The sequence below is a fragment of the Phocoena sinus genome, chromosome 9 (assembly GCF_008692025.1).
Source record: "Phocoena sinus isolate mPhoSin1 chromosome 9, mPhoSin1.pri, whole genome shotgun sequence".
NCBI lineage: Eukaryota > Metazoa > Chordata > Mammalia > Artiodactyla > Phocoenidae > Phocoena > Phocoena sinus.
The window spans coordinates 21816734-21838977 of NC_045771.1; the positions used below are offsets into that span (position 1 = coordinate 21816734).

The window sequence follows — 22244 nt, forward strand, 5'->3', positions numbered from 1 at the left end:
TTTGAGCACGCTAAGTAGTTGAATACCCGTTCACTTTTGGTGTTGAGCACTCAATTCGTGATGACCTTGTGTCAGATCAGTTTGCTTTTTGAAACAAAACAAGCTTCTTCCCAATTCTTGAAGAGCTTATCATTTGTGGAGATGGCTTCGTTTACAGGTAGCCACTGAAATGGCTTGTGGATAGGTAGTAAAGATGGAGAGCATGGCATTAAGAACAGAACTCACATTTTCTGATGACGCCGAGATTACTTGGAGTAAGAAGTTTCAAACTATTGACCCTGCCCAGGCACTGCCTTCACGTCACAAAACTGTCGGTGTTATTAAGACCTACTGACACATTCAGCAAACATTGATAAGGGGCCTATTATGTGCCTAGTGCTGTGCTTGGCCTTGAGATTGCAAAGTTGAACATGTCACCTTTCTCCTCACCCACCCCATCTCTCTGGATCTGTACCGGTTCCTGCCTTCTTTACGTCGCTGGGGGGGAGACTGGGGTCTCCTGGCCAGAGTGATGCTCTAGATCCCACCTTCCCTCCCACCTTCAGCTCTTCTGTCTCCCCCGGCTCCACTCCTTCCACTCTTTATTCAGGGTGGGGAGAAAAACTCTGGGAGTGGAGGCCCCGCAGTCTGGTTTGGTAGTGTTAGACGTTTCTCTAGCAGGCTTGCTTTCCCTGGACTTCTGTGTCATAGTTCACATAGTTCATTTTAAATATTCCGTGGTTTTGTGTTTTGCCATGCTTCCCCTCTGGCATTTGGGGATATTATTAGCTTTGGAAGTTACTTTTCTATTCAGAAGTGTGACATTATTAACTTGAGGGAGGCGGGCACTAGTGGTGTGCTCAATGTGTCAGTGGTTCTCATACCTTTTTTTTTTTTTTTTTTTAAATTTTCGGTACGTGGGCCTCTCACTGTTGTGGCCTCTCCTGTTGCGGAGCACAGGCTCCGGACACGCAGGCCCAGCGGCCATGGCTCATGGGCCCAGCCGCTCCGCGACATGTGGGATCTTCCCGGACCAGGGCACAAACCCATGTCCCCTGCATCGGCAGGCGGACTCTCAACCACTGCGCCACCAGGGAAGCCCTCTCATACCTTTTTATTGGAACCCACAGGAAGAAATACGTGTCACGTTAGGACCCAGTGCACGCACTTGCACACGTGGATGTATGGTTTCCCGATACATCTTCACTATATGTGAGTGTGATAGAATTCTCTAGTCTATTGTGTTCTCTATCACTTTTTCTTTTTCTCTTTTTTCTCTCTTCATTTAAACGTTCCTCATAACCTACCAAATGGGTTTCATAACCTACTAGTCAGTAGTGCTTTGACAGACTTGCTGTATTTTTGTGCTATGGTAGGGGCACCCGCTTTCTTGCCTTTCTGTCCACATTCTGTGGTAAGGTGTGTGTATCTTTTATCCCTAAACACCCCGCCCCCCAGCTTGCCTTAACTTAGTTCTTTATGTGTGAAACTCTCTCCCTCGTTTGTAATTTAGCTTATGTTTCTGTTTTGTCACATACCATTCACTCCTCAACTTTCTTTGTTTGAACTTTGACATTCCTCTCCTGACCAATAGACAAGAATTACTATTTCAAATGAAATAGATACCTCTGTGCTATTCGATCTTACATATTAAGTATAATTTTAAAAAAGTAACATGTATTTTTCATTAATTTCAGTGTTTACTAAACTTTCATAGTGTGCAGGAAAGCTTGTATATTGGAATGCATTGAAGTTACCCACTTTAATCACTTAATCTCCTTAAGCATTTTTAGGATTTCTGGCTCAGCATCTAATAAACTGAAATGCGTTCATGCTATATCACTCAGTCAGGGAGCTGATATGCAATGAGGGGAAAGAATTTCATGGTAAAACTTGATTCCTTACCTTCATGTGTTCTTTCTTAATGGGACTATAAAATGATAGTTTAGTAAAGCACCCAACAAGCCAGGATCTATTCAAAACTTTTGGAAATGATAATTCACTCTTCCAAGATAGTTAAGAACTTCATTTTAAATGTTGTAGGTTTGCGGCTTGATTTGTTAGATGAGAGATGCATTTGGTTCTAGTTTTAAGGCTAGTGCTGGAAAAACAAGAAGCTAAAATCTATTGCTTAACCTGTTTTGAACCCTTATCACAATATCGTGGTGACTTCTGTGCAGTGCTAGCAAAATTCTCACTGATTTCAGAGACAAGTTTATTTATAAAGGAATCATAATTATATACATCTAAGATTACTCAGTATGTACAATAAATTTTAATGGTTATAATGTGCAGAATGGTTCTTTTAACCTAAGATAAACCAGTATTCACCTGTCTTTGAAGATTATTTCTAAGGTTTATAGGCAATAAATGAGACAGAATATCCCAGTTTGCTGAGTTAAAAGATCTCATTTGAGTAGTCATAGAAGTTTCTAAATATTTTGTTATTGAAGCCAAGCCAAAGTTCATTTGGTTCTTTGAGTATGTTCTAATTTCAGTCATGATTAATGAGGCCTTTCCATATAATTATAAATATAGCATATTTGCCAAAATTTAGCCAAATTATTATATTGTATTATTTTATATTATTATAATATTACTTAGCCAAGTATTATAGGTGAACACATTCCTATACTTTACAATGATTTTAAATGCCATATAGCACAATTTGGATTGCTTTGTTTTGCCCTATCTAGGGTTTGAAAGTGTTGTGAGAAGACAATAAAGCAGACTTCGACAGCTAGTAGATGTTAAGGTGTATTTACCAAAATCCTTTAACAAAAATCATTATCTAGGATTTCATTTTGATTTCCCTTTCTTCTTCTTCTTCTTTTTTTTTTTTTTTTTTTTTTTTTTACTTTCTAAGGCAATTTTTTTTTTTTTTCTTATGCGGTACACAGGCCTCTCACTGTTGTGGCCTCTCCTGTTGCGGAGCACGGGCTCTGGACGCGCAGGCTCAGCAGCCATGGCTCACGGGCCCAGCCGCTCTGCGGCATGTGGGATCCTCCCGGACCGGGGCACGAACCTGTGTCCCCTGCATCGGCAGGCAGACTCTCAACCACTGCGCCACCAGGGAAGCCCTCTATGGCAATTTTAAATGAATCATAAAGTATTTTTTCCATTAAATAAATAGAGCATGCACAACAATAAAATTTTCTGATGTTTTCTTCTTAGTCTTAATTAATTAAGGTACACTGACTTCTTCCTGGACGACTGTTCCTCAGATATATTCTTCCTTCTTTTACTCACTAATTTCTTTGAAGATTGATTGAATCGGTGCAGTATCCTACAGCCATGTGCATTTATATCATTTGGGCTAGGACACAATTAATGCATCATCTCTGCATGGAAGAGGACCTAGGAAGGTACAGGTGTTGCAGTGGTACCTTTCTGGCAGTCATATCGTCTCCAGGCAGTTGAAGGCCAGTCCTAGGAAGATGCCAGAGGGGTTGGACTGGTAGGTGATCCAGAGCCCTCTCTAAACTGAGGAAAAACAAAAGGGAATATGCATAGAGCTAATGGAAGATCCTATCTCAGAAGAACTGAATAAGCAGCTCATATATAAATAAACCATGAGGACAAATCCTTCCAGCCTCTCCCAAGATGGCAGTCAGTGCTCTGTAGTTCCCTCATCACATCCCCATCGCCACTGAGACTGCGTCAACCTCGGTCTTGTGTTTACCGTTAGAGGGGGTTATTTTCATTCCTTTCCATTCTCTGTCCTCTTGCCTTTTGAGATACCTACTACATGTTCTCTTACCTGCCCGATGATTTCTTCCAAGTAACCTTATAAGCGATCCTAAAACTTTGGTGTGAGCCCTGGGTCTTCCCTTTGTCCCGTTCCGTTCCTGACCAGTGAGCTCACAGCATTAGCACAGCATAGGCAGGGGCAGGTGCTAGAAGGTAGTGAAAGAGAGAGTTCAAATAAATACTTCAAAACTACTTCACTTGAATCCCTACTTTTTGAAAAAAATTAAGAAACCATAAAAGGCCTTTAACTAGGAAAAAACTTTTTGTTAAGAATGATTTCTAGTCTGTTTCCTAGCCTGCTCTTGTTTAGTCCTAGTGCACAGTACATGCCTGGAAATCAGTAGAAAAGCACCAGAATGTATATTTGTTCGTCCCTTTAACCAGCAGCTTTGAGAGTATACAGAAGCAGGAGTTGATCCTTGCCCCCTGCCTGGCTCCGTTCGTAGGCATTTGTGCTGCCCCCCGCCCTGCCCTGTGCCCCCATTTCAGAAGGTAAACCACGTTGCCATCGGACAAGGTTTTACTGGCTTCAGAGAATGGCACAGCTGAAAAGGATATTATTGATGGTTCAAGGGGACAAATTATGGCAGAAATCTGAACAGTATTTGGGAACATAAACTACCGTGAGTTTATAACCCCCAAACAAGAACAACATGTATTTTTTAAAAAGTATTTATTTCATACTTGTCCAGTTTTTTTGGCCGTTTTCCTTTATTCATTTTCTGTGAGGGGAAACTGAAGTGAAAATGGAAATTATTTTTATCCCCTTTATTAAGGCACCTGGATTGATTGTGAAAAGCATGAGAAGTCACGTCAGGTAGCCAAGCACTTGTTTTAAAAGCATGAATAAAAGAAAAAGAAGACAGTAAACAACAAGATATGACATAGTGTGTTATGGGTTGCTAGTTTTGAACTTCAGTCCTTCGTAGCACTAGAGCCTAAGTATTTATGTTGTCAAGAAATAAAGTAAGCGTGGACTTCACTGGCGGTCCAGTGGTTAAGACACTGTGCTCCCAGTGTAGGGGGCACCGGTTCAGTCCCTGGACGGGGAACTAAGATCCCACATGCCATATGGTGTGGCCAAATAAAAAAATAACAACAAAAATAAAGTAAGTGAAATGCTAGGTTCATTCTAAGTGCTAAAGGCATGCAGCTGATATTGTTGACACATACAGAGATACTCAGTGGTGCTCTCAGGACATTCTTTTAGTCGTGTTTCCTATAGTTCAGGATGGGTTTGTTTTGATCTGTCCTATTTTTTTGTGATAATTTGTATGGCAAAGAGGACAGGTTAATAGCCTTTATTATTTCCTACGTGCTAAGCATTGGGTGATGAGTGTGAGGGGAGATACTGCCACCATCCCAGTTTTACAGAATGTGTTTGATAACAGAAGGTTCTAGTCAGTTCCCAGCAGAGACCACAGTCTCATCAGAACCAAATGGTAGCTGGCTTTAAGTAATGTTGCAGCAATATTTAAAGGCTTAAAAAGCTTCTTTACATTGTTGATTAGCTGTGATAGCCACACAAGGAAAATACTCATTAAAAGAGGGGGTTTTCACAGAGTAAAAGAGTAACTCAGATTTTCCTAAGTTTGTAGCATTACTTTCATATTCTTGAGGTTAAAGATTTTTAGGTAAATATTTGCAATTTACAATCTATTGTTTAGTCCTCAGGGATAGAATAGTGTAATATAAGAAAATTGAAAGTAGTATTCCCTTTTTAAATGTATATAATCAACATGTTTCATGTATTTCCTGCATATTTGCTATTTTCAGTTGTACATGATACATCTTGTGATTTCAGTAGGAAATGGACCTTTTAGGCAGACAGATTCTGAAGGATTTCCATATTGGGGGTATGTTATGTTCATTGGAAGAAAATAAATCCAATACCTCTGATTGAAGAGGCAAATAAATATATATGTAAAATCAATTTTCAGTTTACCACCTTAATGGAAGGGAACATTAGCATGGCTAATGAAAAGTTTTCAGCAGCCAACTCAGCCAGCTTTTTCTGTGTAACAAGGAAATAAAGGCTTACTTCTCTTTAAAAAAAAAAAAAAGTTTTCTTTTCACAGTAACTTCTTGTTTAGTTTTGCTTTGGGTTCTTTGCTTTCTGGAATGCACAGCAGACAGCAGTGGATTTGGAAGTGGCTCAACATATATTTGTAAAATAGAGGAATATCCCTATAATCTAAAATAAGTTGTAAATATTGTGAAAAGTTTAAATTAATACACAATTAAATTATGGATTTTATTACATTTCCATTGTAGATTCAAATTCATTTGCCTATTCTTAAAACTATAAATGTCCAGGGTAAAACAGGTTAATTAACACTTGAATCTATCTAAACAAGTCCTCCTGTCTCCCATCCCCCACTATTCCTATCTTTTTAAAGGTGAAATTAGTATAGAATGAAGATCAAAGATATTTGAAGGGGAGAATAAGTCACAGAATAATTTAAATGTAACCATTTGAATTTGGAGTAGGAAGGAAGGCTAGAAGTCATTTAACCTTTTCAATTTACAGAGAAGGAAACTGAGTTTCTGAGAGCTGATAGGACTGCACAAAGCCACAGAATTATTAAAGGGCAGAACTAATACTGACAGGTAGATAGCACTTCTTCAACCGGGACTTTTAATGATTTTTTTCAGCTTTATTGAGGTATAATTGACAGATGATATTATAAAATGTTTAAAATGTACAACATCATGATTGATGAACATATACCTTGTGAAAGGATCCCCTTCACTTGAATAATTTTCAGAAATTAATAGTAAACCGCAGTCTTTTTTGTCTTTGCTTTTTGTTTTTTAACACACTACTTGGAAAGTGTGTGTCTTAGGAAAAGGTAGTGGAAAGCAAAGCCCACTCATACTGTGGGTACTGTTTTTTCCACTCTGCTCGATTGGGGGTAGCCTGGTGGGTACAGATGGGAAAGGAAGAGAGAGGCCTAATCGTCACTTCAATGACAATGAAGGTTTTATGCGATAATTTTTAAACCTGGAACCACCTGCTTTTCTAGAAATAGTTGTTCCCTGAGAAGTTCCATGTCTTTCTCAGCTACTTGTGCCCCTGTCCAACCCAGAAAACACCACCCCCTAATTCCTGCATTCTAGGGAGGTCTCTGGCAGATCCCCTCCTGTTGAGAATATTATTACCTGTATGATTTTTTACCGGTAGAAAGGCAGGTTTAGTGTTGTCAGTTAACTTACTGTGTTAGTGCGCTGAGCTTGCTGAGACTACAGATTTATGTTGGACTTCTTTCCCCCTACCCCGTAAATAATTTTGCTTCCCAATTTAGAAAAGTCGAATTCTTAGAACCAGGTACTACTATCATTTGCATGGGACCAAATGAATGCTCTTGGTTCCAAGTACAGTTAATGAGACAGGGTAAATGGGGCAGGAAAACGAGCATCATCACCAAAAAAAAAAAAAAAAATCCCCATGTGTAACACCACTAGTCAAAAGTGTCATGTTTGTAGAGTGCAGACCTTACCACTCTTTTATCCAAAAGTGTATCTTTCTTAGAAGCTGACTGACTAGATTGGTATATACTTGACTCATCCTTTTTATTTAAACTACAGCAAATGTACCCTGTGACCCATGTGAAAAGTATTGGTTTTAGACACAATACCTGGTAGAAGTAAACAGTTTAATCCGACCTGGAAAAGAAGTAACCTAAATATACCTAAAATTAACCTAAAAATTGTGATAGTGGTAAATAGTAAAATCATATTTCCAGCTTCTAGTATTATATTGACACAGTTATTATTCAGTTGGAAATTTTATTTTGACAGCACTCTACCTCATATGTGTTTTTCAAAAGGGTGTTAAACCACTGCCTTACTTTTGACAGACTCCTTAGAGAATGTCTATGTAGCAAAGTGTGGTAAATCGTTGTCACAGTACACTGAAGCCTCAGGGTTTGTCTTAGTTATCTGAGTATTTCACTGCATTTTGAAAGAATCCTGAATTATTCTAATAATTTAATCCTGCACGTCACAATGTGCAGTGCTTCATTATGCATTAATTTTTTTATAACTTCTTTACGTTTGAAAGATGATGATGTTTGTTTTGTCGCAAGATGCTTTCATGAGAGGCTTCAAATTGTGTGGCCGGGTGTAGTTGTCAGACGGAGACCTAAATGTTGTTTCGCTTTTGTTCCAGAATTCATTTGCACTGGCTGTTTTAATTCAGATTAAATACGAGGAGGAATAGTACTGCCTTCTCCTGTCAATATGTGGAAGCATATTGTGTTTACTCAGCACTTAAATGGTGCTGTTTTGGGTTCTGAGGTAGCCGAGGAAGGGTAGCCATGCTACCAGGAATTATGTTGATTTTTACTTATTTTATTATCTGTTTAGGCCCTACCTATAGGGCTTAGTATATAACCGGAAGATAAGGCTGGGTAGACGGGAGGAAAAGAAATCTTTAGTACATAATCCTTTCATATTTTTCTGAAACACGATGGTTCACTTGCCACAGTGTGTATTACACCTGCAGTTTCTTTGGATCTTATTTGAAAACCAGTGAGGGGAGTAACACAAGTGGGTGCAAAGAAAGAGGTACCCCCACGAGCTCTGTATCACCCAGACTGGCAGTGCTCACTGCAGCTACAGGATTCACTGGTTCGTGGAGATAAGACATGGAAGATGTGTCAGAAATGTTTGGCTAATAGAAAAGTTTAAGTGCCAGCACCTGAGAATGAATTCTTTTTAACTTTTAAATAAATGAGAGTTAGATTCATTACAGAAACGTAGGGACCTACTCATTCGCATTCTTACATGTTTTCTAGGGAAGGAAGAAAGGATGGAGTTTGAACTGATTTGCTGGGAATCGTGTTCAGAATGGATCCAGGATATTGAAGTGTAAAAGAGGTGAGCTGCCTGCCTCTGGCCTGGACTGTGGCTTATACTTTAATAGCAGGAGAAATGAGGACAGACAGCAAAGCCTGGGCAGTAGTGTTAATGGCATAAGTTTGCCCCTGGGCTCCCGTTTCCCCAGTGCCACAGTCGGACTCTCAATTATGGATGATTGTGCTCTTAACTGTTAGGGATTCTGTACATTAAGGGTGAGGAGTCTGGATCCAGACGTCTTGGGCTCAGATACTGGCTTCGCCTCTTAGGCAACTGACTTAATTTCTCAGATTCTTCATTTGTAAAAAAAAAAAAAAAAAAAAAAAAAAAAACAGGGATAATATTAGTATTTACCTTTCTGGGGTTATTAAGAGGATCAGATGAGTTAATGATACATAAAGTGCTTAGAACACTATCAGACACACAGTAAGCGCTGAGTATGTGTTAGCTGTTGTTACAATATGTGACCCTATTTAATTTTTAAAATTTCATCCTCTCTCCATAACCCTTATGTAGGGAGAGTAGACACTTAACTGGGTGAATGAGTGAGTAATGACTTGCCTGGTATCTTTAGAATTATTGATTGGTAACGTAAATGCATTTTGTAAACTAACTTGGTTAGTTTTCAACATAAGGCCGTGTAGGCACTGCACTGATTAAATTACATCCAAGCATGATCCTCCCACCTCATCTCAACCATGGTGCTTTATCTTCTTTCTAATAAACCATTTTCTTTCCTGGAACTCAAGAAAAGGATTGTGTTTTACATCATGAAGAAGTACACACAACACACGTAAATGAAGCAGTTAACTTTATGAAACAATAGTTACACTACGTTGAGTGAGCTCTTGTTTTCTGTTTTATTCTCGTTTCATTTTTGTAAAAGTGCTGCTTGCAATGCATTGAAATTATTTCACAACCCACTAATGAATTACCCTACAGTTTGAAGAACACTGCATTAAACCTGTTTGACTCTTGTCTAGAACCAAAGTGGGGATACCTTTGATTATAACCAATACTCCCTTCCTTTTCATTCTCTTTCCTAACTTCCCCTGAGAGTGGAGCTGGGATTCACCAGCTTTAAACAAGCCCCCGCCCCCGCCATATGTTTAAATGCCACCAACCTATTTAGCAAGGGCAAAGTTTGTATTGTCATTTAAAAGGACTTTAAGTATTACTGTATTTCCGATTCACTTTCAGCACATTTGTAATATTAAAAATACATAGAGCTCATATCACTATAAGATAGGATCCAATAATCATTTTCAGGAAGGTGTTTAAGGTGAGGTATGACAAAAGTAACAGATTTTTCAGATTGTGATACCTAACTTCTCTGCCCCACTCCTCCCCAGTTAAATAAGGCATTAAGAACATCACGCAGAAAAGTAACTTTGTTGGTAGAACAGAGAGCTCTTGAGAGCTCTTGGCGTCCTGAGCTGTCCGTAGTCTCCAGTGTGTTCCGTCTTCGGCCAGCACCGATGGTTGGTTACTTACTGTTTAGAGCTGCTCATGCCCTGTGACCATGAAGCTGAACATTCGCCACTGCCCCTGCTGAGCCCTGATTCTCTGTTCTCACCAACTGAGCCACCAGCCAGACCAAACAACTGTTGATACTTCTTTGAAAGATTGACAGCCAGATTCGGACCAAGGTTACCACACAAGGCCTTACACGTGACCAACTGCACGTTGCCTTTGGTCAGCCTCCCACGCCCCTGCTCCACACAGCAGCCAAGCTGTCCTGGCTCAGGTGCTGTGTCTAATCCAGCACCTTTTCCATCGAACTTGGTGAAAGTCTGAATATTACATTCTCTTCTTTTCCTGTCCATCCCCCTTTAGGTCGTCGTCTTTGTTATTAAATCCATACATCTTTATCGTATTTCAAGTAAATCTCTAAGATTTTTTTCTTTCTTCCCTCTGTTTGATTTTGGAGAGCCCCCAGTGGTGCTAGTCATAGCTGATAAGTCAGGAGTAGGGCTGTAATCATTATCAAGAGGAAAGAGCGTAGTATATTTGGAGGTAGAATAAAGCATAATAGTCAGTGTCATTAACTTTCAGATCTCTTAAGTGTCTTAGTCTGGTTCATCCTCTTCTGATTATACGTTCTTACACACTTGCATAGAGAAATAAACATCATTCTTAGTTTATTTTATTCCTCATATAATTGTTGGTATTGCAACACAGTTGCGGTATACATCTTATTTCAGATGTGTGTGTGTGTGTGTGTGTGTATATATATGTATATTTATATAGTATTGTATTACAGATACATTATGAGTGAAATAAGTTTCTGTGGAATGACCTCTGGGTACTAACTTTCATTAGCAGCATCAATCCTAAGGGAAAAGTGGCACCAGTTCTAACCCACCGACGTTAAGTACATTTTGGGTATGTAACCAGGTATTACTTAATGTCTTTATTTCTCTTAGCCATGCTTCTGTTCATGGAAAAAGGTTGCCTATCTTAAAATCACCTACGTACTACTAGAGTAGTATGAGTAGAGTAACTTCCATGATTATTTTCAATAACAACTTAAAATGGAAATCGTAGGAAAATTTAGAGTATTCTGAAAATAGGAATATGTTTAAGCCTGGATTTTGAAATGACAAATCACTTTTATCACTCCTGTGTATGTAAGTGTTTATGACACTCTCTTGTACATAAAAGTTTACTACTTTCAAACAGAGGGACAGTTGAACGAAGAACATTGGGGCCTTTCCCCAGTTCAAGTTGGTGGTCCCAGGTGACTCAGGACAGCCCCTTCACTCTGGCCTCTTTCTCACATGTACACTTGAAATGTGATGGCTTTGGCTGATGAAACACATTAACAGCAGTCAGAAAATGTTTAAAAAGAAAAGGCTAATACACTTTCCTATTAGTAGAATTTTTAAAGTTTTGGGTCTTCATGAAGGCATTTCAATCTTTGTTCTCTCTGCCGACCAGGTATTATACCTTTCAAAATAATGGTTACCAAACAACTCTTCAAATTCATTATTAATCTCAGGGTAATATTTTTCTTTTGCTTGAGTTTTAGTATATAGTCTGAAACTTACTGTACTGTAGGTAGCAAGCTAAAAGCCACTGGTGAAAGTGAAATCATGGCAAGGGGTCTTGTACATCATGAATATGTTCTCATTCATTGAAGATGCATTATCTTGACACAATTTTGTGATTATAAAATGACCTTGAACTTGCAGATATGCTAAGAGTATTGTTGACAAAGAGATACCGGTAGAGATTATAATCTCTCTGCTTGGGTCCACACAAGCCAAATACGCAACAGAATTCCTAAGCTTAATGTAGTAAATAAGCAGCATTTGGACTTACGGCTTTTAACAATTTTGATATATGCCCAACTTTGAGACATAAAGGCATCCATAGAATAAAATAATAAAGTATACATTTTTAAAAATCATCGAGGTCTGAGAAAAGATAAAACAGAGCCCTTGGGGTTTGGCATTGTTGCCACGGTAGCCACGCTGAGGGGTGAGATGAGTCAGCAGGCCCAGATCAGCAGGGCTTTGCATCCTCTAGCCCACCACATCAACCAAGGATGCTCTGCTTTCATCTGGTGCCTCTATTGGGCTTTCACCTAAGATTTCATTTGGGGGAGGGCTTCCAGTGCTAACGTACAGTTTGAGAACCGGTGCTCTGACAGATGCAGATTTTACCTATTAGGCAAAATAGTTGGAACGCCAAATACACTAGACCAACTCACGGTAAAATTAAAGATAGCAAGTCGGCTTCCTTATAGCCCTGTCTGTGTTAGGATGTCAGAGTGTGTAGTCATCCTGAGACGCAGCGGGGGGCACTTGGAAAAGCTTGTTCGTAAGCACACTGTTTTCTAAGTTGGGCTCCCCTCATCCAGAAAGTTTCCTTAGAAACTTTATGCACGTTGGAGGAACAGGTAAACCCTTTTTATTTAGTGAAACATAATTGTTATACTCGCTGGTGATGTTCAAATCACATGTCTCTATGCACGTTGTAATGATGGTGCTTCCCCACCGCCACCCTGCCGCCCAGCACTTTGGACTGAAGTGAACTGACTGCTTAAAGTGGAGCACAGCTTGATGGAAAAGGACTGTGAGTTTTCTGCAAGTTCACACAGTCTTGTGGTGGATAAAGGAGGAACTGAGAACAAGACATAAGGACAGACGATATCATTTTAAGTGCATTTCTGACAGTGTTGCTCAGTTTCCTTTTTACAAATCCTTTATGTTCAGAGGGTAATGGGGGTGGAGGTGGGCATACGGGGCCAACGTGAAGTCTGACGTAGAGAATGCGTTGCCGGTGGGTCCCCTTGCGAAGCAGGGTTTTTTGTTTTTGTTTCGGTGAGACTTCTGTGGCAAGGAAAACTGTCTGTAACGTTCTTGATGTGGTGCCTGGAAAATCGTGAGCAGTCAGTAAACGTTAGTGTCCTCTCTCCTCATTTCCCTCCTCTTGTTTTCAGCAGCGTGTTTTATTCTGGTAACATCTTTTCATGTAACGTTCACCTTCAACATCAAGTACTGTGTTCTTCAGCTCCCACAGCTTGAGCTTTTGTCTCTCAGGTAGAGAGGTGGTGGGGAGGAGAGGCCAGGTGAACCCAGGCAGGCTCTCCTCTCCCCTGGAGTGAAAGCCTCAGGACTGAGGTGGCTTTAGCGCCCTTATCGCTCCTGATTTCAGCAGGAGTCAAAGACAAAATAACTGAATGAAAGGGAAGATGGCAGCAGCTGTAATCAACTGTTCAGTTCCACTGACAGGAAAAAAATCATCTTCCAACTTTAAAGGATTTAAAAATAACCTGGAATGCTTCTTAACATGCAGATCCCTGGGCTCCACCCCAGAGTTCGGAGTCAACTTTAGGTCATTCTGATGCACGTGGTCCAAGAGCTGCGTGTTGAAAACCCCTAATTCTAAGATCAGTTATACCACTGCTCCATTCTTCGTTGATCATCAGTGTAGCATAAAGACTAAATTTCTTTTGAGAATTTTTACCGCTTCTTGGTAATTCTGAGCCCCGAAACCATGGCTTAGAATTCTTGGCTTAAAAATATGTGGACTGTGCCTATACTTACGTGTAACTCTTAGGCAGCTGCATAACACAGAAAACTTTGGCAGTGGCCTGAGATTTATTTTAAAATTGCAGCGTCGACATAATTCTTTCTTCCTTGACTTTGCCTGATGAGGGAGTCCTATCTCACTGTGGTTTGTTCTCCCGGTGGTTTCCGTAGGGTTAGGGAGAATGCTACAGAAAAAAACGAACCCTGTCTAGTTTTGACTCACTCAGACGTGGTGTGTCTTTCGTCTTTCTGAGATGGGATATGAGAGGCATGCCCCAAAGATGGCAAATCAGACTTCCACACTCGTTGCCTTCACTTGGCCAATAGCTTTCTCGGAACGTGTATATTACGATGTGCAGTTTCACTAATCGGGGATTTCGGACTCCAGCAGGAAACAGCCTTGAGTCTTGGGAGACTTCTGGGCTTTGGACTTGGCACTGACTCCTCCACAGAAGCAAGGGGTGCATCTGGCTGTTAGAAGAATTAATGGGCATCCAGGTAAGGGTAGATTGGATCGTTCCTTGTTTTCCTTTGGGTGGATTTGAGATTTTAGAAAAATTAGTCCTCTGAGAAGAGCTCAGAACTGTTTGTCTTAAGTTTTTCCCTCTGAGTTGGTTTTTAGGATTACCCTGTATGTCATCATTCCCTTTGATGTGAAATCCACCCTCTTCAAAATGTAGTTTCATTTTCAAATCTTTTAAGCATAGGATTCCATTTCTCTTTCTGTGCATGAAATTTTAAAATAATATTTAATTAATATTTAAATTAACATAAAATAACTCTAGTTGCTAAGATGCTAATTACATGTAGGTTACTAGTTCATAACTTAAGTCTCATTTTTTTTAGGGAGTATGCTTTAAAAGTTGGGCGGGGAAGATCGTGTTTGCATATCATTTATGAAACAATGATGTTACAAGTGTGTCAGACTTTTCCCTATGTTAAAGGCCAAATTTTGAGGCATACTGCTTAATCTGTTCTGAGGAAGGAGCCGTGAGACCTCTCCCCCTGCCACTCCCCCACATTTACTCCTGGTGGGACCAGCTCCAGTTCTCTCCTCACGCAGGGGGTTCCGACTGTGGATATTCAGTGCGGTGGCATTTTTCTTGAAGAAGTGACTAAGCCTTCTTAGATGAATTTTCTCTTTGAGAGAGGTGGTAGAATTGCATCAGAAAGGCATTTACAGTAAATGGCTCCCTCCCCCCCTTCCTGTAATGACCACATATGAAAGAATGCATTAATTCTTGTTTTGAGGAAATGAGAGTAGTAGAGTTCTATGGAAAACTCCCTGTTCATCATTAATTAACTAGATTTGAAAGTTAAAAGTTGTAAAGCCAGAATCACTTTGTGCTATCTAAATAAATGTCACAGAGATAATAGCTTTTCATTCCATATTCTATATGAAGTAACTAGTTATCTTGAATTCAAAAAGAGGAAATAGTGTTGAATATGGCTATAGTTAATGGCATAAACCTAAACGAATTTCTTCATAGTCATTTTCCTTATTAATATTTTTCTTAGGTATGTTACTGATTTTGTTCTTTAAGATTCGATTCTCTGTGGTAGAATATGAAGGCTGGAAGGAAAACTCCCATAGGTCATCAGCCAGGGGTTCTCATGGCAACAGTGCTGCCCCCTAGAGGACATAGTATAAATTTGGTACGTTGTTTGGTTCTGCAGTGAAGGGCCTTGAATCAGAAATTTTAAATGTCCCACAGTGGAAAAGACAGAAAGAACTGCCCTGTATCCCACATGAGTTTCAACTATCCTGTCGGATATTCATGCAGTGAAAATTAGTTTATAATTATCCGATCTTAGACCTAAATTCATTTTACATAAAAGCACAAGATAACCTTGGCATACTTTAAATACACACAGGATATACTCATTTTCATTCACCTGTACCTCTCCTCTTTTGTTTTCCTGTACTTTTAATATGGAAAGCTTCTGATTTGACTTCTATTAATCCAGGTATTCTTTATAAGTAAGTGATAAGCATCTACTTCATTACATAGTTAATGGGACCTGAAAGTTATGTACATATTGAAATATGTCATGTTTTCATTATAAATTGTTTTGCTTTTAGGCTCTACGTTACATTTAAGGTATTATATTGATGTTTTAAAAATATGTGTATACCAGGTAATGTTTACCAATGAATTTCATTTCAGAATAGCAAATATAAATAGGGCATTACAGAATTTTTTGGTTATAAAAAGAAAGCTTTGGGACTAGTGGGGTTTTGAACCAGTGATTCAGTTCCTCTCTGTAGTTCCAGGAAGGACAGTATGCAGATCACCCAGATGGGAGGGATGTTTATCTTCTATGTGAAGATCTCCAGGGAAGATTTCACATGTACTACATTAATATGTTTTAGTATCTTGAGGTCTTCACGTTAAGCTAGTTCTTATTAATACTTTCCAGGAGTCTTTATTAGGTCCCTCTAAAAACACCACCTTTGGTTTCTCCCTTCCTATAGGAAAGGACAGACAAGTATGGAGGGAAGCTTACAGGTCATCTTGCAAACGAGCAGAGGAGTTAAAAACAGACTCAGATTTTTTTGAACAAGGGAGCTTTGTGTCACTGTCTTCTTCCCAGGAACATGTTCTGCATGTGCCATTTTAGACTTCTGACTGTGTGCTGTAAATATAGTGCATCTTAGGTAAGGCATGGTCTGTGACACAGGATTATATCGTCAGAGTCACAGCTGTGAGGTCAGGGTACCCAGGCACATGCATGCAGCGCTCACTGATACTTCTTGTTTGGGGCCACATTTTTAATTCTGTAGGCCTTTTTCTTGGATTGCTATTTCTTGTGCATTTTTTGGTTGTTGTTATTCTTATGTGGATGTAATTATCGCTTCTCACATTTTTTTAGGGACACTCATAAAAGTTGTTTTGAGGGTTCTTGACGAAATATCTTCACTCTTTTGAATTTTCTGTTTCTTCCAGGGCCTTTTTGTTATGTATCTTGGTATTCCACTTTCACATGGCAGGCTTTCTTTAATTGCATATTTATGCTTAACTCTTCACTCATATAGAGATGAGGTACCCTTAAGGCTGCCAGGGCTCGTTATGTTGGGTGCATCTTGCGTCCCTCTGGTGGCACAGAGCCAGCCCTCGTGTGGAGAGTGACTCAGTATCAGAGTGAAGAGGGCTTGACTTCGGGGTTTTCAGAACCACACTAGCTGTTTAGTTCTCACTAGACATTGTGTTTAATTTCTTTTGAGACTCATTTCCCTTTTTTAATTTTTAGTTTTTGCCTGGGTGGGGGGCTGTGAGGTTTGTTGTTTCTCATAAAGATAGGAATTGGGCACGGAAGTAACAGTTGTTGATACGTAGACTTTTCAGTTAATCTTCTCCTTTCTACCCTTTTTGTCATCTCTGGCCCATACGGTCCTTGCCTTTTCTGAGTCTAGAGCCGCTTTGAGGTTTCACTGGGTTATGGCCTTAGCAGCAGCAGCCGTCTCAGAGAACCTCTGGGGCTGTGAGCTGCCTCTGCTCAGCCTCCTCCGTCAGGACTTCATCATTTTACGGCTTCCAGATGTTGGTTGAAATCTCTCAGGCCCATGGTAGTCTTTTAACGGTGGTGGGTATGTATACTTTTTTGTATAACTGTAATGGGATCTTTCATGTGCCCTGACCACCATTTTGAAATGGTAACTTAGTTCGGGCTTCTGTAACAAAGTACCATAGACTGGGTGGCTTATAAACAACGGAAATTTATTCCTCACAGTTCGGGAGGCTGGTTTATAGAAAGCTGTCTTCTCGTTGTATCCTCACGTAGTAGAAGGGGCAGGAGAGCTCTCTGGGGTCTCTTTTATAAGAGCGCTGATCCCATTCATGAAGGCTTCACCTTCGTGACTTAATCACCTCACCAGAGCCCCACCTCCTAAAGGCATCATATTAAGATTTCAACATGTGAATTTGGGGGGAAAACAAACATTCAGTCCATAACAAATGAGAAGTCCTTTCATTTGTTGATTTGTCAGAAGCACCTCTGAAGAATTAAGTCAGAAATGCATTTAGCCAGGAAAACGTTTAAGTGAGGGCGTGATGACTGCAGTGGGTGTTGGGGTTTGGAAAAACTAACCCTCAAAATAACTTGGCTGGGAGGGATAAATTGGGAGATTGGAATTGACATACATACACTACTATATGTAAAATAGATAACTAATAAGGACCTACTGTATAGCACAGGGAACTCTATTCAATACTCTATAATGACCTACATGGGAGAAGAATCTAAAAAAGAGTGGATATATTATATGTGTAACTGATTCACTTTGCTGTACAGCAGAAACTAACACAGCATTGCAAATCAGCTGTACTCCAATAAAAATTTAAAAAAAGTAACTTGGCTGGGAAGAAACAGTGAGCTGACATTATTATACAAAGACATGCTTTCCAGCTCTGGAGGCTATAGTCATTCCTCACAGAACACCCCAAGACACTCTTCTAGCTTTATTGCTAGAAGAAAAGATGCATCTTGTGAAACATGCAACTTAGTCATTAAAAAAAAAAAATATATATATATATATATATATATAGGAGTAGTGGTAGTTGTTACTAATCTTTAATACAAGTATAAATGTGCATATGCTTACTTTTTAATTTCTTGTCTGCCCTTAGACATAGGAATTTTGGAAAGAATCTCCTGTTCCTTCGTTTCTATAACTTTTATTCCTTCGCAGATAGACCCTCATACTTCTCCCTGTTCTTGTAAGAAGCATCTCATATTCTCCCTTTCCATTTCCTTTGTGAAAAAAAGCTCCAAATTCTTATTCATCATCCCTTTCTCGTATTTGTCCCATAGTTCCTGAAAATGCCTAGTAGATACCATGAAGATGGGAAAAATCAGATATTAACTAATTAGTCCTTTAATTTCTCTCACACAAGGGATATCCATTTGTATCTCAGAAGAAACTCTGAACTGATGTTTCCAGTCTTACCATTCCCTCATTTTACTCGGAAAAAGCAGCTGTTTCCCTGTGACGAATCCCTGGAGATCTTCCCCAGAGGTCCCCACGGTTAGGGCCGGTTGCTCCCATGTGATTGAACCTAACACAGAATCTTCTCACTCTATCCTGATCTCTAGTACAATACTGGAAGCCCCAAATCTTTCTTGAGAATTTGCAAAGTAGTACTGTTGCATATTAATTTTCCTTTGTGTAATGGCTTAGACGTAATTGAGGATAGTAAACACCCTCTGGTATCTGACCTCTGTATTCTGTAAGTTGTTTACCAGTTTAGAGCCTCTGGACTGTTCTAGATCAAAGAGCAGGCCCTGTGAGGCCATGCCCTAGAAACAGATGTGGAGAGTGCTGAAATGTCCTGAGCTCCGAGGATGCAAGCTCCCAGAACATGCTTGTAATTTATTTCTGGTATTGGCCAGAACAAACATCATCAGCTTGTTCCACGTGCCCTTCTGTCCATATCCACTTGGAATGTGTTGAGTGCGGCTTGTCAGTAGTCTACTGAAAAATGATGGGCCTAAAAGCACACTATGACTGAGAATTTAGAGCACCGTCACACTGGTTCTGGGACCTGTCGTATCAGTTGACTGCTACTGTTGGATGAGAGAAAAATCAGCAAGTTTTATCTTTTCCTCTGGAGGAAATACCTTGTATGGACGGTCCCAAAGATATGAGACGACCACGGTGCAATGCTGGTGGCGTTAAGTACACTCACGTAACCCAATGCTGGTTAACACGTAGAACATTTCTTCACCTAGGTTTTCTCATGCCCCATCCAATCAGCCTCCACCCCCACTGGCAAACACTTTCTGATTTATATCACTGTTTTTTCCTGTTCTTGAACTTCATCTAAATGGGATCACAGAGCATGCGCTATTTCGTGTCTGGCTTCCTTCACACAACAGTTTCATGTTGTTGTGTGTACCCTAGTTCATTCTTCCTTCCTTTATTGCTGGGTAGTGTTCTGTTGTATGAATGGACCCAATTCTTTGATCCATTCTCCTGGTGATGGACATTTGGATCGTTTTCACCTTTTTGGCTTTTAGGAACATTAAGCCACTATGAACAAGTCCTCTCTCTCTCAGTCTCATTCCTTTTTGGATTTAGGCTTAGGTCTACTGTCTGGACCAGACAGTAGATCTGTGTTTACCTTTATAAGAAACTTCCAAACAATTTTCCAAATAATTATACCATTTTATACTCCAACCAGCAGTGGATGAGTGTTCCAGATGCTCCAGTTCCTTCTTCACAATTGTTTATTGTCGGTTTTTCTAATTTTAGCCATTCTCCTGGATGGCAAGTGGTATCTCTTTGTGATTTTTCATGTGCATTTCCTTGATGACTAACATGTTCTTACTGGCCACTTGTATACCTTCTTTCAGTCTTTTACCCATTTTTATTTTTCTTGTGGCCATTTTAAAATTGGATGATGGGGACTTCCCTGGTGGCGCAGTGGTTAAGAATCCGCCTGCCAATGCAGGGGACGTGGGTTCGAGCCCTGGTCCTGGAAGATCCCACATGCCACGGAGCAGCTAAGCCCGTGCGCCACAACTACTGAGCCTGTGCTCTAGAGCCCACATGCCACAACTACTGAAGCCCGCGCGCCTAGAGCCCTTGCTCCACAGCAAGAGAAGCCACCGCAGTGAGAAGCCCGTGCACTGCAATGAAGAGTAGCCCACGCGCAGCAACGAAGACCCAACACAGCCAATAAATAAATAAATAAGTTTCTAAAAACTGGATGATGATGATGATGATGATTGCATGGCATGCGGGATCTCATTTCCCCAGCCAGGGAATCGAACTCGTGCCCCCTGCAGTGGGAGCTCAGAATCTTAACCACTGGACCCCCAGGGAAGTCCTTATTATTATTGATAGGAAGGAGTTTTTCTTCCTATGTATACTCTGAATAAAATTACTTTGTCAGAAACTTGTAGTGCAGATATATTCTCCCAGTCTATATCATTTTCTTAAAAATGTCTTTTGATGAGCAGAAGGTTTTAATTTTGAAGTAACTTAATTAATCAAATTTCCTCATATATTATCAGTACTTTTTGTTTCCTAAGTAATCTGCCTCTTCAAGATTGTAAAGATATCCTTCTGTGTTTTCCTTTAGAAGTCTTATAGTTTTAGCTTTTGTACTCTGGTCTATGATCCATCTCAGATTAATTTTTGTGTATTGGGTAAGGTAGAGGTTAAGGCTCATTCTTTTGCATATGTTTCTTCGGTTGTTCCAGCATGATTTGTTGACAAGACTTCCCTTTCCTCATTGAATTGCTTTGGCACCTGTATTGATAATTGGTTATCCATATATGTGTGAGTCTATTTCAAAGGAACCCTAAGGAATGTTTGTGCAGACCACATGTGGCATGCACTCAAGTCTGTGAAGTAACAGTTCACACTGGTCAACCTTAATAAGCCTCAAGTGACTGGCAGTCTTGAACTTACATATCATGGAACATTTGCGTCAAAGGTCACTAACAGAAACTTCGCAGGGGCCATTTCGGGGGCCATTTTTTGTTTGCCTTATAAAGCTAACCCAGCTGAGGCCTCTAAAAGTTCCAGCATTCCCACACTGAAGGTCAGGTTCTTATCTGCGCAGAAGTAAGTATACCATCAAATCTGTGCGATCCAACCTGAGCCTGCAGGCAGCTTCAAAGAGAACAAAATATTTGAACTTCAGTTTTCTTATTTGAAAACTTGGATATGCGTGGATTCAAAATGACTGATTTTGGAACTCATTATAATTAATTGTGGGTCAGACAAAAAAATAACTACTCTTAAGAAAATTTTTCATTAACGTAAAGAAACTTGTGACAAAAAAATTGTTTTGCTGGTTTGTGCATATTGTACACAAAAAATAGATCTGCTGACTTTAAATAAGTCTTATCTACGAGTAGAATCTCTGCTTGGAAAGGTTTTCGTAAACAGTTCTATCTAGCGTTTTTACTTGAATATGGTTAAAAACCATCTTCTTTTCAGAGAGTCCTTGATTTGAAAACCGAAGGATGAATAGAGTAGGAAACACACCGCATTATTCCATTAGCGGGGTAGGATAAATGTCACTTATCTCTTTTTGACACCCTGAATTTTCGAGTATTAGAATTCGTGTTTTCATGGTATGGCAGCGCAGGGAAGTGGCTGAGCGCAGGACTCTGACGCTGGACGGCCTGGGTTGGAACACCAGCTCTGCGAGTCCCCATCGGCGAAGGAGTCAGCCCCTCTGTGCTTCTCCCTAAAACCGGCAGAATCAGAGCGCCTTCCTCAAGTTCAAGGAAGGCAGGAGGCTCAGAGCTGTGCCTGAGTCATAGTGAGCACCATGGGGACTGTTGGCCGGTAGTAATATTATATTACTTTTATAATAAAGGTGCACAAGAAAAGGAAATCTTTTTAAAAAGAAGAAACTAAAAAGCAAAAGTACATTACTTTCCTAGGGTCCAGATATCTCACTATTTGTAGCACACTCCCCAGTGGATTGAACTGGTCAGGTTTTACTGTTAATTTCAGTTCTCCCCCGCAAAGGATACTGAATTAAAGGTTTTTCTTTTGAGCTTCTTGGGAGGCGTATGCCCTGGAAATACAAGAGGTGCTTCATACTAATTACTAGAATTCCTTTTGTTGCCACAAAGAGACTTTACAGGGAAAGA

At 40.0% G+C, this 22244-nt stretch overlaps 1 long non-coding RNA gene across 1 annotated transcript in view; it reads left to right on the forward strand.

Annotated features, from left to right (window-relative positions):
- LOC116759285 overlaps nt 1–22244 on the forward strand; it is a 207125-nt gene that overhangs the window by 110542 nt on the left and 74339 nt on the right. Inside the window, exon 6 of the long non-coding RNA XR_004351405.1 lies at nt 8529–8610. This is a non-coding gene — a long non-coding RNA (uncharacterized LOC116759285). The remainder of the gene's footprint in view (nt 1–8528; nt 8611–22244) is intronic.